Raw genomic sequence first — 17,487 nt, 5'->3', positions numbered from 1 at the left:
TGTGACCAGCAATTGAACACCCTTCAAACCCTCGTTAAAACATACCTGCATATTTCATCACGTTTATGGCAAGGCTTAAATGGGGCTCCCGACAGCTCAGATTCTCTTAACGCCAATGTTTTAATGAAACCAACAGTGGGGATCAAAGGTTTCTCTCATACTCTGTTTCCTTACTAAATGCATAAGGTCCGGCTGAGCTAAATGTCACATTCTGACTTGCTTGATTTAGCCCTGCTATTTAGTAGTAATTATGGACAGAAGTCTCATTTAGGTGTATTGATCCAGTCTTTAACATGAGGAATAAATTCAGCAGCTGAGCTATGGAAAACACTGGATGAATTCTCAATTCATGGCTCTCCACAAAGAACAAAGGAGCAGCAATGCATTTGCTATAGCACCAATTCTCACACACGTATGTCTGGAGTTAAACACACTAAAAAAACCTTCTCCTCGGGGAGAAGCCACAGCACGAGCAACAAAAAACCTGTGGCCCATCAATAAAGCCATGGAGGAGGAAGGTTCCAATCATGCCTCCATGGAAGGCAGTATCCCAATTCGGGAAAGCATTTAATCATATGTTTCGGTCCATCAGAATTCATGAGAGTCCTTAAGTATGTGCTTATTTTTAAAAGATGCTTAAGTGCCATTGATTTCAAGTACATGTGTAAGTGCTGTCCTCAATATAAATGATTTCTGAAACCAGGGTTGATGGGAGTTTTATCATTGATTTTAATAAGAGCAGAACAGGAACTGAAGAATTTAATGCTTATCCAAATGAATGTCTACATGACAATAAGGGAAGTATAATCATGGAATGTTGCATATTTATATTTCTGCTACCTAAGTAAAGAAATTCTGAAATTAATGAAAACTCCTAAGCTCCTCATGCTAACAAAAAACATATACCACTGAAGGGATAAGAACTTCTCTATCTCTCTATCACCCTAAATTTTTACCTTTACACATATTTTCCTATTTTAGAGGTTTGTGGAGGGTTTTTTTAAGACTAACAATACAATTTTCTGGTAAAATATACTTATTTTATAAGTTATAAAAAAATCCATAATATAGTTCTATGAGAGTTACCATAATAGACTGTAACAGCTGCTATGGTCTATTGTGTAAATAAGTAATTACAGAATTTACAGACTATCATGTAAATATGTAATTATGGACTTTTTAAAATGTGCATTATTTCCTCGATAGTCTATCGTTTAAATATGTAATTATGGACTTTAAAACATGTATTATTTACTCAGACTGCAACAGCTCCTTGGGACAGAGCTGTTCTGGCCTATTGGGTAAACATGTAATTACGGAAATTTTAAAAATATGTATTATTTATTTGCCAGTGCTGCTGTCGATACATCATGGCAGCCATTTGGAAGTGGGTATCATATAGTCAATATTCTGTCAAGTTTTCATTAGTCACTTGAAGTTATTCTCTGCATGTTCTGGTCTGGTCCAAGGGAGGAAACACTCCCAAGTACGTGCTTCGGGCACGGTTTAATCACAGAGGAATCTAGTTTTGGTGCTGGGAGACTACTCCACACTGAGAACCCCAGTGCTGGAAGTGGGCCCGATCCCTGCAAACATTATTCTTGATCTCAATTAAAACATCAAGGTAGGAACACCCACAGAACACAATCCATGGTGCCACTTGCATCCTGATTTCTGTGCATCTTAAGCAGGAGACAGGTTGGAGCAAACAGTTCTACAGATTATGAAGTGTGGCATTTTTGTAATATACAGAACTATGAATTCCAGATATGCTTCCAAAGACAAGAAAATACTCTTCAAAGTGGTGGGAGAAACTTATTAAGGGGGTTTCACTCATCCAAGATGGAACTTCAAAGACATTATTATTCTGAAAAAGGGGCAATTACCATTACCATTAAATATTTATGTTTCTAAATTACCCATAGGCCCCAATCAGAGACGAATTCTAGGTGCTCTGCAAACATTTATGAATATCCCAACCTCAAAGACTTCACAATTTAAGAAATATTTTCGAAAATATTATACTCTATAGAATGCTTTTTAGAAGCAAAATGAATGTGGTCTTAGGTCAAAATGCATGCACTAAGTTTCTGATCTGCTGTGTCTGCATCTATTTACCAATAATTCTAACATTTAGGCATGATTTCCCTAATGGACCACAGCAAAAAGCAGAACCAGAACACCTTATTCCTGTAAATACATAGGACAGTTATGTAGAACAGGACTGTGTTACACTACGAACAATTCTATCCTTACATTGGAAATAGGAGTGGAATTGTCATTTACCTAAAATTATCTTCTCACCTAGAAAAGGAGCGAGAAGAAAGAAAAAACTCAGAAAATAAAAAAATATTTACAGATAAGGAATATTGCCATAGTAAGGTACATTTGTTATTTATTTTTACTGATGTCACTGTCTCCATAGTCTCCAAGCCTTGTGTAATAATAAAGCCCTAAGAACTGAAACTAAATAGAAAACAGTAAGAGCACTGAAAAAGCCAAAGTAATTCCCATCCTGATGAAAGATGGCAGGGCATTGGCTGCAGTCAGACTGAGTCCAGCGAAGTCAGCTCAACCCTTCGGGATGGGTCTGGACTAACCAGTGCAGGGCTGAAATGTGACCTCTGAGGAACAGGGGAAGAACCTGTGACTGCTTAGGCGTGAGAGGGCTGACTGGAAGGGACACAGTGAAGTTCTTTGGATACACCAGAAGACAGAGGGGAGTGAACAGACTCCTCTTTATGGCCAATTTAGATAGAACAAGTGGTAATGAAATTCAATTTGCCAAGGGAGTTTTAGGTCATTGGGATGCCCAGAAAGACTGCAAAATCTTTGCAGTTTCTAAAAATGGAGTGAACAAACTTCCACCAATAACGGCGCAGCTATCCTGCCTTTGAGAAAGGAAGATGGACTCTCCACATCCTTTCCTGGCTGGTTTCTACAGGGCTTTTTGCTCCAGAACTGACCACAAGCCGTAGACTCAGTTTTATGCCTAAAAAACCAATGAAACCTACTGAAATTTTAACAAGAACTCAAAAAAAGAAGAAGCTGAATCACACAGATCTTTGACACAGTCTAAATAATGTGTATTTCAAGATCCTGTGTCATATCAGTTCTCCTGAACAAGAATGTCCTGCCCTCTACCCAGAGTCTGGCAGCCCATATTCAAAGACAGCTGTGAGGAAGAGCCAGATTGCATCAGGTTGTTTTGAACTGTGAGAAAGGGATGTGTGGGAAGACATTTTCTTATCTCCATATATGTGCCACGAACATACATGTTATTTTCAACTTTAAAACGGTCACAGTTTATTTCAGAAAGGTAGAAGAAAATTGTTTCATCCCAATCTATTGTTCACTCAGCAAGAGAAAAAAGCTGGCAAGAAAATGTATGGGAGAAAGGAACAACAGCCTGAACAAGTGATGAATGTAGGTGTTGTCACACCATGAGAACCAACAATCCACATCTGGAACATGGGAGCTGTGAAATCTCCAGCCATGACGAGGATTTTCAGTTCCCTGTGATGAGTTCCACTGACCATGGATTTTCTGTAATAACAAGCCTGGCTTTCTGATAGTAGTTGGAAATTGTTGTTCTCTGGGTACTTCACCACCTGTGTAAAGCAGGTATGTTTTTTAGGAAGAGTCTCTGCAGGCTTGGAACCAAACACTGGGATTTCCTTCCAGAACCTGGGAATCTGCCATAGTCCTCGCTCTTCTGAGCTGTTTATTCTGGAACTCAGCCTGCATTTGCAAGGTCATGCTGGATACTACTCGTCACACTGTGTTGCCTATGCGTGAAATCCTCATTTTGTGCAAAGCTCACAAATATATACTCATGTCATAGCACCTTAACGTCCAGGGATGGTTGGAGCACGCCAAAGCAAGGGGGGCTCTCCCACACACTCTGCCTTAGTGTGGCAAAACAAGGCCAAGTGGGAAGTTGTCAGCTGGAGATTGGAAATCTTATGCGAAGGTTTCTGGAACCAGGTGGAGGGGAAAATATAGACCTTGCCTTGTGTGTCTGCAATTAGTTACGTGTGAAGTAGACCCACCAAAATGGGAGTAGTGTCCATTTTGTAGCAGTAATTATTATTGTGAAGCCATTTTCAAGGTGGGATTATGGGCACTAAACCGCTGGGACTGGCTGTGCTGCCCATGCGTTAAATCCTCATTTTGTGCAGACTTAATGAAAAAGATAGTTTCTTGTAATATGTTCTGTCTTGTCAGTTGCTCCTACACAGCAGTATTGGGATGCTTTCTTTGTGCTTAATACATGCAGTGATAATTTTTTCACATGCTCTTTCTGTAAACGTTCCACCACAAAACATTCTGTTAAACTGGAATTAAGGTTGTAAATATGCATTAATAAGTTAGAGCAAATTCTGTACTAATTGCTTGCCTACACAACCTCACTGTCATAGATGGAGAAAAAGCTACTGAAGAACATTGCAAGCTGGGTTCTCATCCCAGAAATGTTATTCTATCTCCACTTACAGTGGTCTAACAGAGAATCAAATCCTGTGCTGAAGTTTGTAAGAAACACATACTTGAGTATCAGGAAAGCAAGATTTCACTCCCACTTCACGAACATAAAGGACAGGATTGCAAAAGCACTTGTCAGGGGCCTAAATGTGCTCTCCTTGGAGTAAATGGCATTTTCACCACTGGCAGTAGAACTAAGCCAGTAATCCCTCCTTTTGGAAACCCTATCCTGGGAGACATGAATTAAACAAATCCTATCCTTTGTGATTCGAATTAAACAAAACACTTTGGGTTTCTTTTGTTCCCTCAGCTAACGTCTTTGTACAGTCTCATCAGCCTTTCACCTGCAGTTACATCACAGGATGAACCACACATCAGAGTGATCCCAAACTTACTTTCTGTTCCAGCCACATAAAATACATCCCACTGGCAAAATTCTCTGCTAATTCCTTCAGGAATCAGTCAGTATTATTTTCCCTCTTAGCTCTGACAGATCTGTCCATTCCCATGGCTGAAATTAATTTTTTTTTCTGTTTCATAAGATCGTATTTTATTGTCAGCATATTAGGAGGGAGAACAGTATCAGAGAGTAGACAAATCAGATAATAATTAACAGAAAATTAAATAACAGTAATTAATAATGATACCTTTCACCTAATCTCTGAATGATAATACAAAAATTCACAATGGTGTTGTGAAGCTTGGTTTATTCCTAACTGTAATTTACTTTGAGGTCTTAGCATAAAAGGTGCTTAGAATTGAAAAATATCATTATTAGCATAAAAATGAGGTATGTTCTATTTATTTTGTGTATTAATTTAGCAGAATATATTTTTACACAACTTTATACTGTAAGCACAAGGTCACACAGGATATGACTTGTCACACTGTGTTGCCTATGCATGAAATCCTCATTTTGTGCAGAGCTCTGAAATATATATTCATGTCAGAATATCTTACTGTCCAGCGACAGCCCCAGAGTTTCATTCTATTACATACTGGGGAAACAGATTCAGCATCATTTGAGAGGTCTCTTCTTCTCTCAATACCCGAATGAACTCTCATTAATCAAAAACCTACAAACACTCACCACGAGAGAGCCAGCCCCAGTAATGCTCTCCTCAGCCTGAGACATGATGATATCCATTCCACCAGCATTGTTTTATCATTTCAGTGTGACTACCACGGTCAAACAGCCAAAAGAGAGCATTGATTTTACAGTTACTAGAAAACAGAACTTAGCTTCACTATAAATGAAAGAAATTGTTTCTAGGGATGGAATTTCTCTGGCACTGCCACTGTTGCATGCACTGCACAGACCCCAAGACAGATAATACACCTTTCTCCAAACTTCAGTCAGCCTGGGAGCACACACTGGAAGTTGAAGCTCTGCTTACACTGAACACACTGATGTTTGCAGCTAGATAAACAGGAGTTCCTGCAGAACTCTGTTAACCACCTACCCATCAACTCGTCATTGTTTTGCCCAGCTTTAGATGTTTTTCTCCTCTAAACACATTCCTGCTGCAAAAACAGAAACAAAATTATTTCAGTGCTATATCTCAGGGCAGCCTTTTTTTTCAGTTTCTTTTTTTTAGCAGCCATAAAATTGAGGTTTTTGTATAAACAGCTTCAAGTGGGACACCTTGCTCATCAAAATCCTTAAATCTAAGGCAATGTCAGTTTGCATTAAGAAGAGAAATATTACCTTGGTCTTCAATAGCTCAGTAGAAAGCAACAGCAGTTTAGAGATCAGAGCGGATCACCAGTGTAGCCTCCAGACCAGAACAGCAGGTTTGACATGATACTCAAGCAAATAGCCAGAACAGAACAGCAATTAACAGTTAACAGGCCACTTAAATTAAGAGCTTTCCTTGAGAAAACAGCCTCAGACCTTCAGAGACTCTAGGAAGTAAAGTGGCAAAAGATCGAAGTGCATGGGGAATTTCCTCAATAGGCCTTTTATCTGCAGAATGTACAAACCCAGAAAAGCCTGGCCGAAATGTCGATGTAGGCAAATGTAGCAGCACCGAGGAGGAAATAATGAGAGGAAAGGAAACAAAGAGATTTTGAGTAATAACCTTCTAAGCAATGGAAACATAACTTTCTTCGCTGATGTCTCCAGAGCCAAAATTTTGCAGGGTTTGACATTTGGTGCTACCTTGTCATGCAACGTGTCACTGCAACATCTGGTAATGGAAGACAGACATCAAGGGTTTGTAGCCAGCCACAGCCCTTGGTCAGGCCACTGACCCTCCCTTGGTGCCCCCAGACTTAGCAAAGCGATGGATACACACACTGAGAACCAAAGCCACAGTTCCTGGATAAACACACCCAGCCACGGCACCAGTAAGCACCTCCACCCATTTCTGTTTCACTCACTGTTTCGGTGCACCACTACCACTATGCTGATATGCACACCGGCTTCTCACCATCACACAACACACAACAGTAAAACCCATTGCCACAGATGAGCGTGAAAAGTGAATGTCTCAAACTCCCAGTCCCAAACCCTTTTTCGCTTACACTGCTTCGTAACTTCACAATATAAATCATTTTTCTTTCATTCATGAATTTGACCTCCATGAACTTTTTAAGTCAAACAGTTCAAAGAGTCAATAAAGATGTATCTTTGCTACTTTTCTCAATCTCACATAGCTCTATGCACTCTGAATTTGAGACGTGTAGGAACACAGCCTCAGAAACATTTGTAGGTTCAGCACTGCAACAGAAAAAGCCCGGAACCAGCCAAGTGTCTTCCCCAGCCCCTGCGTCCTACTACCTCAGAAGTCATTTTGCTGGTCCTTCTGCTGCCAAGCCCTGGAAGCAATACATGCATCTCCCAAACATTCCGATACGGGGATAAGTGCGGTGCAGCAGGACTCACAGCCAGTGTGTTTGGGTCACAAAACCAGGGGGAGAACACTGCCCCTTAGCCACATCCAGAAGGGCAGAGGTGCCAAATTAGCTTTACAGCTTTCTAGCACTGAGATGTGTCTGGGGCCGGGGGACTTTTTGATGGACGCATGGGAGCAACACTTGCAGCCTGCTTGAAAGGGTCATTTCCACATTTCACAGCAGTGGCCTATGGCGGGGGGGGTGGGAGGGGGGGCAGTGTCAGATCAGCAGTCTGGGGGCTGGTGTTGGCAGGGGGAGGGACCCAGGCGCCTTTCTGGCTGTTTCGGGGGTGGGGGTAGGACGTGGAACATAGTTCTGTGCAGCACCAAAAGCTAAACCTGTCACTTGATTGAGGGAGGTTGGGAGCAAGAGGATTTTGGGGGGTAAAACGTTAGGAGTGCAGATGTTTTAGTTCAAGAAGATCGGGGTTGGTGCTGTTCGGGGGTGACGCTGTTTGCAGACAAGGGCGTTTGGGAGCGAGAGAGACTGGAACAAAAGCATTGGGGGGCAAGATGTTTGGAAGCAAGGGCAAGGACCATTGAAGGTGAGGGTGTTGCAGGCTGATGGCACTTGAGGCATAAGAGCATTTGCAGAGCAAAAACATTTGGGGGAAGGGGCATTTGGGTCAAGTGCATTTGGCAGCTAGCACGTTTGGGGGTGAGGGTGTTTCGGGGAGAGGGGTTTTGCGCTGCTGCCAGCTCCCAACCGCCTCCGCCAGTGCCCACGCTCGCTCTGCGCTGCGGCTCTCGGACACCGGGAGAAGCCTCATCGAGCCGCCCCCGCAACCGTCCGCGCATCCACCCCCGCTGCCCATTTCGGGGCCTCTCGCTCCCCAGGAGCGGAGCCCCGCGATGCTGCGGGCGCGGCGGCGGAACCCCCTCCCCGTGCCCGGGCGGGCAGTTCCCTGCGCCCGGCGGGGCACGGCGGCGGCGGCGGGCGGGGGGCGGCCGCGGGGGCGGAGCCGGCAGTCAGCGCCGGGCGCCGTGACCCCGGGGCGGGGACGGGCATGGGGACAGAGACGAGCACGGGGACAGGCGGCCCCTGGCCGGCGCGGCGGCGAGCGCAGCCCGTGTGCCCCTCGCGACACAGACACACACAGACACACACACACGCATCGGGCGGGGGGAGCCGCTCGCCCCCGCCCCAGCGCCCGCCCGGGTCCGGCCGCCGCAAGCTCCGCACTTACCCGGGCCGCGGCGAGGTGTCGGCGGGCGGGCTCCGGCGAGCCGCGACTGCGGGGGGCCGGGGGGGGCCGCTTGGGTTTGGGGGGGGTTCCGTAATCCAAGAGGCTTTGGGCTGCCAAATGTAAACACTCCGCCATGATTTCTTTGTTTAGATAATTGAACCTGCCTCCCTCTCCCTCGCCGACTCTCGCTCGCTTTTATTTATTTATTTCCCCCCCTCCCGTCATCATCATCATCATCATTATGGCTTGTGTGGGGTGTTTTTCTTTTCTCTTTTTTTTTTTTTTTTTTTTTTAAGGGTGGTTATTTACTAGCTGCATTTATCATTTGCTGGTTTTACAAATATATATATATATATTTGAGTATATCGCTATGGGGGGGGGGGGGGGAAGCGGTGGGAGGCATGAAGGACAGGAAGTTGTTCGCGCAGGTTTGGGGGTTGAGGTTGTTCCTCCTCCCTTGGCTGCCGGGGCCGGCGGGGCCGGGGGCAGCGGCCGCATCACCTCCCGCAGCGCCCGGCGCTCCCAGGGAAAAGGCAGCGGTTCCAAAGGCATCGCCCGCTCCAGCGGGAAGGATGCTGTGTGCAGGGGGCAGACGGGTGGAAACTTCCAGCCTTAAGTTTCTTCACTGCATTTCCTCAAAATTCAGGCTCGACAAGACAGCAGGCATGTTATTATTATCTATTATTGTTATTATTATTATGCAAGAATTCCCTGTCAGGAAATAGGGGTTTATTATATGAACTGTACAGGAAGTGTTAGCATGACACGTTCCACCTGCAGCCCTACTTTGGCAGCAAGTTTTTCAATTTGGAAATACCAGTGTATTTCCTGTCAGTACTACTTGAAAAAGACCTCCATGCACTTCATCAGTGTCCATAAATCTCTTTCCATAGACCTGATCCTATCAGATGCCCATTTCCCAAAGCTCTGGTGGAAGTGCCTAGGGATGCAGGAGGCTGACTTGCAGTGCCAACCCTGTCAGCTACCCAGGAAGGACCTGGTGCCCCACAATTCTCATGGGGTATTTGAGGAATTTTAGGCACCACATCGCTCAGGAATTGTGCCAAAGATTCCATAAATTCTCCATGGCTTGTATTTTATTCCTTTTTGTATTAAGGAAGAGCACCACCTCCTGATGTCTCCCTATTTAATCATTTCTAGGAGGTCCTCAAATGCCACAGAATGTACAGCATTACCTTTGCTGCTCATGTATAGAAAGAGCGATACAGCAAAGACCATCTAAAGAGCTGTTATATAGAAAAACAAGGTGATTTACTCACCCTGTTACACAGTAAAGATAAAATGCTGTGTGACAGCTACCAATCATCAGATGAGTTCCCAATCCCTTTTGCCCTGAGCCTGGTGGTATGATAATGGCCACCATTCCCACAGCCAACTGCCTAGGCTTTGGAAATATATTGACCATTTGTGCATTATTGTACCTCAAATATCGTGTCTGCCTTGGGCAGAGGTCCTTGTACCTTAAATATTGTGTCTGCCACGGGCAGAGGTCCTCTCTCGGCACAGGGATCACCCGTTTGGACCCCCAAACCTTCTCTAAGTCTCACTAATCCCTCAAAAAGCCATTGTTAATTGTTGGGATAAGGAGCTCTGTATGTACAGTGAGCACACAGAAAAATAAAAAACAGTATTCATATGTATTACACTGCCAGTCTACAGGAATACAGGGCTGCATTACAAGTTACATTTTAGAACTGTACAGGTGTTTATAAACTATTTTACAATAAAAGGGAAAGTGATTGGGTCATGGCCAGAGTGGAGCAATTGCTGTGCAGGCCTTGGAGTTGCTCTCAATAGTTTGGCAGCTCTCAGGTCACCCCTCACAGTCTGACCTCACTCCTGTATTCCAAATACCACAACAAACACCATCATTTAGTTTTCCACAGTGTCCCCAGCTCTGCTGCCCTACTTTTTTCTAGTTCTTTTATACAGAAGTGCAAGAATATTTCCCAGTTTCTGCTTTCTCTGCTTCCCTTTTTAAGGTTACGCTATTTGCTTACAATGCTATTTTTATTTCCCTGCCAGGATTTCATTGCAATCTCCCCTTTGTGGATTTTTTACTTGTGGCCATTTAAATTCATTTCAGGCTAGAACTTGGCATAAAAGTTCGCAGCTTCTCAGCCAGATTTGAATTACTATATTTAATCCATACTCAGCTCTTAGGTTTTTTTTTTTTTTTTAAATGAGAGTGAAGATAGAAATAATTTTGTTGTGGTTCCAAATGGTGCCATCATTCTGTACTGCTTTCAGATCTTGTCTTCATTCCACTAGCTTTTCAAAAGGACATGCCAGAGCATTTGAGACGTGACTTTAGAAGCATGTTGCTTTACAATCCTTTAAAAATGGGTTATTTCAGTATAAAACTTTGTGAAAATTAAGCATTGTGGGTGCACAAGGGTATTTGTATTGCACTCTTAGATATGGCTCGCTGAACAGCAAAGCCATTTTTCATGTGGTCTAAAAGAGGGCAAAAGTCTTTGTTATGCTTTGAAAAACAGTTTTGCACAATTGTGTTTGTGTTATTAATTTTTGGGAATATTCAAGCAGTGCTGTGTTGGCTCTGCAGATATGAAGAAGAGGTAATGACATGCAGGTTTTTATTACACAAGATTCCATTGGATAGCTTAAATTTCCTTTCTCTATTTATCCATTTAAAAAACAAATGCAGTACTTAATCCAAGATGAATTCCATTGTGTAAGTCCAGCTGAGTAGTTGCTTGAGAAATATTTCTACAAAGTCAAGCTTTTGTTTGTTCCAGGGTTGTTTATTATTATTATTAATATTATTATTATTACTATTATTATTAAACTATTTTATTACAGTGACCAGAAAATGGCAGAGCTACTGGTAGTATTAAATAAATGTAATTAAGATAGTGGTTTTTATCACAGCACATGCATAGGTGGTAGAGGGATCCTGTGATAGATCCTGCAGTGCTGGTTAGAGGCAGTGTCGCCAGTCAGACTGGACAGAATTTTCCAACCTCTTGCTTCCAGCTGTGGGAAGCTATGGAAAATCACACCAGACCTGCATGATAGTATTTCCTCTGACTTTATAGAGCTGCTAATGATTGATTTTATAATTAGCTATTGTATCACACCCTGATGTGATGAGCAGGAGCAGAGAGGACCCTGCGGTGCTGGTGACAAATGGGATAAGTGGCAGTCCCCTGTCTCGAGAGCAAGCAGGCCCAAATCCAGCAGATCCATGGCCAACTCCATCCTGACTGCCATGCTCACCTGTGCAGGGAGCAGGCTGCTTATTGCACACTTTGGGAAAGGCTGGCAGAAGGAGACTAATTACTGGCCTGAGTGGGGGTGGAAGTAGAAGGATCGTAGGAGAAAGTGTGCAAAGAGCTGCAATAATGTCATCCATACTCAAGAATCTTTATGGTGTCTATGATGGGGCATCTCGCACTGGAAATGGGCACTGCAAAAGGCTCTTTTGCAGACAAAGTTTGAAAGAATGTCACAGATTTTTAAAACTACAAAAAGAAGCTCAAATAAAGGGAATATGCACATTTTCCTCCATTCTTCTCATTTGGGGGTAAGTATTTATGGTAAAGTAACTAGATTCTTTGCAAAGCTGTTTTCTGTATTAGTTTACCTTCCCTGAGATTGCATTTGAAATGTCTGTGAAAAAAGCAATGATGTGTAGACTGGGAGTGTTTTAATCAATGCAATATGACAATGTATCCCCTGGCCATAAAATGGTTGCAATGTGAGAGCTCTGTAATAAGCTGCCCTGTTGTTCAAGGGAGTAGAGAAAAGATCTTAAAAACAGCAGTAAAAGTCTTGCCTAAGAAGTCCAGATCCTAAAACAAGGTTGAGATTAAATCTGTCAGTCTAAGAGCCTGCATCTACTGGACCAAAAAATAAAAAAGACTCAGGTGCGGAGTTTCTCTTTTGCAAGTTTCTCTTTCTGCTGGAAATAGAGGTAAAAGCAATTATGGAAGAAAACATGAAAAATAAAATTTTCTTTGAGTGCTTTGCACGGAGTTAACAAATTGCTATTGCACAACAGTAACACTGCATTAATTGTGTCACTATTTTTCCTTCGTGATAGATTATTGTTAGTAATTCATCACTGTAACATATTAATAGTGGTATTAGTTTTTAAACAGAACAATCATATTAGTAGCATACTTGTCATATTAGTGAAAATTAACAAAATGATGAAAAATTACTACCAAGGCTTTGGGGCTCTAAGATTGCAAGGAAATCACTTTTTTCCCAATCCAGCAGTTTTTCAATGAGTTTTACATTTTCTTGCGAAGATAAAGAGACTGTTTTACAGTGTTCTCTGTCCAAGCCCCAGGAGCCATTTCAAAATATTTATGCCATCCTTTTAATGCCAAATGTGTGTATTCTTTCAGGATTCTAATACCGTTATGTTCTGCCTTTTAAAAGCCTGAGTGCTGTCATTCACAACCCCTGGCATGAGGTTTGAGGCCATTAACTCCCTTTTTGTTGGGGATTGGGAGCCTTTACTGTCTGGTGAACTCCTGGAACACAATCCAACTGGCCTTTTTACAGGATTAAGGAACACTGCCTGCAGAGCCACTTATCTGTGAACTTTTCAGGGGGCTTCTGGTTGTTTGGAAAGGAGGTAGCTTCAGGCCTCTCCCACTTCCTCATCCTGGCCTTTTGCATTTTCAGCATCTTTATCTCTGCCATAGGACCTCTAGCTAATATACAAAGATGATGTATGGATTTCCCTCTAAGAGTAACAACTTGAATTAGGGAATGGGGTTATAGACTGGATTTCCTGCTCCTTGCCTTACGAATATCTGGTGCCTCAGAATCAAAAGAAGAGATAACATTGACCAAACCCTGAGAATCCTATTTGGAGCTGGAGTCACTGGTTTTGCCTATTGCTTTGTGAAACCAAGAGACAAATCTTCAACCTCTTGTGTGTTTAGAAGCCAGCAAAATACAACATTTTCCCCATTTTTGCATCTACTTTGGATAGGCTGTTTTATAATTTACAAAGCAGTTTCTTTGGCTTAAGTCTGCTAATTTAATGGAAGACAAGAATAGATTTCATTTGATTAACAACAGAATATCACACTGGGAAAATAAGTATTTATGGCCAAGCAATTGGCCACAACAGGCCACCTTTTATTCGATAATCACTTGAGTCCAGTCAGTCAAATGCAGATGAAATGATACATTTCTTGAGTTTTCAGAATGACCAAAACAATGGCTTTATATTCTTGTCTCTGTGCAAGACTGCTTTCTTTGACTACATGATTCATCAGTGAAAGTATTTTTGAGATTTAGAAGCACAATCAGGACCAGAATTCCCAATATCTGTCTTAACAATCCTCGGTCTGTTTTTTGCCAAAGCGTCTCTTGACAAAATCCATACTGCCACAAGCTGGAACCATCCTAGGGGAGTCAGAGCACTGAACAAGCCTGCACCAACCACAGATGTGACCCACACACACAGCAGGGTTAATAACAATGCCCTCATTGCGAAGATTAATTAATGCTTATAAACAGCTTTTATTCTCAGAACTGTGGTTGGATTAGCCAGGCCACAGCATCTGTGTGAGCAAAAGTATGTGCAACTGTGACACCTGGGCTGCGCTTGGCTGAAAAAAGTTCCTCAGTAAACATCCACAGTGATGTTGGGACCAACTTTACAGTGACCCCAAGTCCATACCCAGCGACCATCTGCCCTGAAAGCCTCTCAGCTTCTCCCATGGCAGCAAGTCTGTGTAGGGTTGGAAGTGCTGCTGAGCTCCCAGCTCGGAGTTGGGCCTGGCCCCTGTCCCCACCTCTCCCACCTTTCCCACTCCTGAGTGTAGAACTCACGTAGGCACAGCACAGCTCACACAGGGGCCACAGTGTCAGCCTGTGCCAGCCCCAGGACCCCCTGCTCTGCAGTTCCCTTCATTGGAAGCTCAGCTTTTCTCTGTGTTTTTCCTAGCAGCAGATAAACCATGGGGAGAAGCAAGTGGCTTAGGTGACCTCCCCTTGGTCTGTGAGTAACAACAGAGAAGTAAAGTTGGTATTTTACTGTCCCTCTTCTGAAATTTAATTTTCCAAGTATTTCTAAGCTCTAAGGTGTTGTGCAAGTGATGGCTGCCAGCAGCTGTACACTTCCAAATGAAAATCTCCCCAGTGATGTTTATAGAGTTGTGCATGTTTTGTGGCACTGATTTTAATACAAAACATTAGATTGACATCCAATCTACACGTAACATGCATTTGACTGACATGGGCATTTTTTATACATTGATGTGACATATGCCAAGCATAACGACAGCTCTGACTGACAACACAGCAAAAAAGGACTTGTGTTATCCATGCTCGAGTCAGAATGTTTCCATCCTTTCCTATTTAGTGCTAGTAATTGTGCTACTCATAAGAGAAGGTATTTTTGGAGTAATACAGCACTGGAAATTGGCCCGAGTGGCACGTAAGTCCATGGCAGAAAGAGCAAGAGGTCTTTTTAGTCTCTAAGCATTTAGAAAAGATAACATAACTAGGGCTCCAGTGAATTGGAGTTGTCAAAATTCACACCTAAGAGAAAGGGGGTGTTGGGCCTGTTGCCAGGAAACAGCATCTGGTATCACATTTCTAACAGGATGCATGCATATGAATGCAAGTGGGAGCTGCAGCATGATAAATCTATCCCAGAAATTGCACCTCCTCACTCTGCGTTGTGGCACCCACCCATACAGACTTCCTTGCCCTCATTCCCTAACAATACTTTCCTCAACAGCCAGAGATGTGCAGGCAGGTCATCTGCAGGGCCAGTTACAGGTTCACCTTCCGTGTGGCTGGTGCCACAGACTGTGTGCCACCGACTCTGTGCTGGGCCTGAAAGCAAGCCTGGCTTCTCTTTGTGTGGGTATTATATTATATTATATTATATTATATTATATTATATTACATTATCTTCTTGCACAATGTCTAACTTGCTCTCTGGCTCAGTTCTGAGGCCACACTTGGACATGGTTTGTGTGAACAGGACTGCATTAAGCTTGCCTCCCACCACTCCTCCAGCACTGTCCCATCTTTAATATTTTCTATGCCCTGATGCCACTCTCCACGGTACAGCAACAAACCCTCAGAGTGTTTCAGTTCCTGAGAGCACAGACACACTCACACAAGAATAATTCTGTTGTGTGGACATGGGGACATGGCACAGAGCTCAGGGGAGATCCAAAGTCAGTGTGATCTTGGCCAGCTAATCCACCCTGCCCTGAGGGAAGAAGATGTATCTGGGCCTTGCTTTATTCAGGGAGGAGAGATACCGACCTAGGAGATGGAAGAGAACAGACTGGGGTAATACTGGAAGTATTACCTGTGATCAGGGCACTGAAATAGGTTGGTATGGGAAGTTAAAAATATTCACTCTTAACTTTTCCAAGACTGTGGAGTTCTTTTGGAGGACAGAAATCTATGGAATATATTGGGGTAAAGCCAGGCAAAATCTTGACTGGAAATTCAAGGCCCTGAGCAGGCTCTCCTCACCCAATGATGGTCTGGGTAGACGTCCAGGGACTCTGGGAACATCTGGTGTCCTGACAAAGTTCCCAGGACAGTTCTATGATGTGATACTGGAATTGTATTAATCAATATTGAATGGACACTATGTTACTGAGTTTTCATAAATTTACAGACTCACAAATATTTTGTAGTTCACCAAATTAGGAAACACACTTATTCAAGAAGTAAAACCTGAATAAATAACAGGCTTTTATTCTGGGCACCCATTCTATATCATCTCAGCACAGTTTTCACAGAGCTCTTTTTTTAAACAGCATTTCTGTTCACTCTCAGAATGGGCCATAATGCAGAAGACAAAGACCTGTTATTTATTGTTTTGGGGTTTTTTTCAATAGTTCCCAGCAATAATTGTCTTCATTCTAAAGTTTAAGTGATTTTCCCAACCAGATCGTACTTCTTAGATATGGAAATCTGTTAAAACTTAAACTACCTGACAACATTAAAATTGAGGCAGACAAGGAGATTTAGGAACTGGCAATGTAAAGCCCCTTTTGTGAAGAAAGTAAAAATTTCTTATAGAAAAGACAGTGTCCCCTTACTTCCCCAGTTAGGAGAATGGCTGATGAATGGTAAAATCTGGTCATGTAGAGTTTTAATTGCCCAGGTAGGTATTGCTCCAGGGTAACAGAGAGAAAAAGTTGGATAAGGGAGATACACAGTAAGTTAACATTCTCACAAATTATTTGTCCCCCTGTGTTTAAAATGCCTTTCATTTCAGATGGCCTTTGGCACTACAACTGTTCTGTGGCTAAGTAGCTAATTCCTTTTGTAGCATGTCATTCCCGTGTCTCTGTATGACTGTTGTATTTATTTTTAAGCAAGGCCTTGGCAGACCAATTTGTTTTATTTATGGTTTTATTGCTAATTTTAATCACATTAACCTTGTATATTTGTAATCTCTTAAACTGTGCTTTGTAATAAAGCACTCGGGTGCTCTTGGGCAGCAGGTCTTACAGGCACATTTTCTGAAGAGACAATCGTCATATATTATGATTATTCACATCACATCTGAAATCAGGTTATGTGGCCTTTTTTTAATGGGTTTATTTACATGACTCAACAGAAAAGTTTTTTCAAACTAAAGGATTTTTGAGTGGAGAATCATCGATTTGTGTTAGAATCTGTCCATAGCTGAACAGGACAGTATTGCTTGGTACTGCTGGTCACTTGGTTTAGGATTTGTCCTATGAAGGCTGATTTATTTGAATGCTACTTTCTGTGTTGTTCAGTACCTTCAAGGATCAAGAGTCTTACTAGAAGATTCCTAACACTGATTTGTGAATGCACTTAATATAAAAACCTGAAAGGAAATTTTAGTGTAGAATTTATCTCTTCAATGCCATTCACCAAGCTGTTGTCACATGCCAGTTAATTGT

The 17,487-nt window shown here is 42.6% G+C and overlaps 1 long non-coding RNA gene across 14 annotated transcripts in view; it reads right to left on the bottom strand.

The window, feature by feature from the left end:
* Positions 1 to 17,487, bottom strand: part of LOC104691503 — a 481,199-nt gene that overhangs the window by 427,160 nt on the left and 36,552 nt on the right. The window contains exon 1 of one of the 14 annotated variants that reach the window (XR_005603993.1): positions 8,567 to 8,739. The exons of the other annotated variants lie outside the window; for them this stretch is intronic. This is a non-coding gene — a long non-coding RNA (uncharacterized LOC104691503). Of the gene's footprint in view, positions 1 to 8,566; positions 8,740 to 17,487 lie in introns of those variants that run through there. 14 annotated transcript variants of the gene reach the window in all.

Source organism: Corvus cornix, chromosome 3, assembly GCF_000738735.6.
Source record: "Corvus cornix cornix isolate S_Up_H32 chromosome 3, ASM73873v5, whole genome shotgun sequence".
NCBI classification, from domain to species: domain Eukaryota; kingdom Metazoa; phylum Chordata; class Aves; order Passeriformes; family Corvidae; genus Corvus; species Corvus cornix.
The sequence above is the reverse complement of the archived record's forward strand: the minus strand, read 5'-3'. Positions and strand labels throughout refer to the sequence as shown.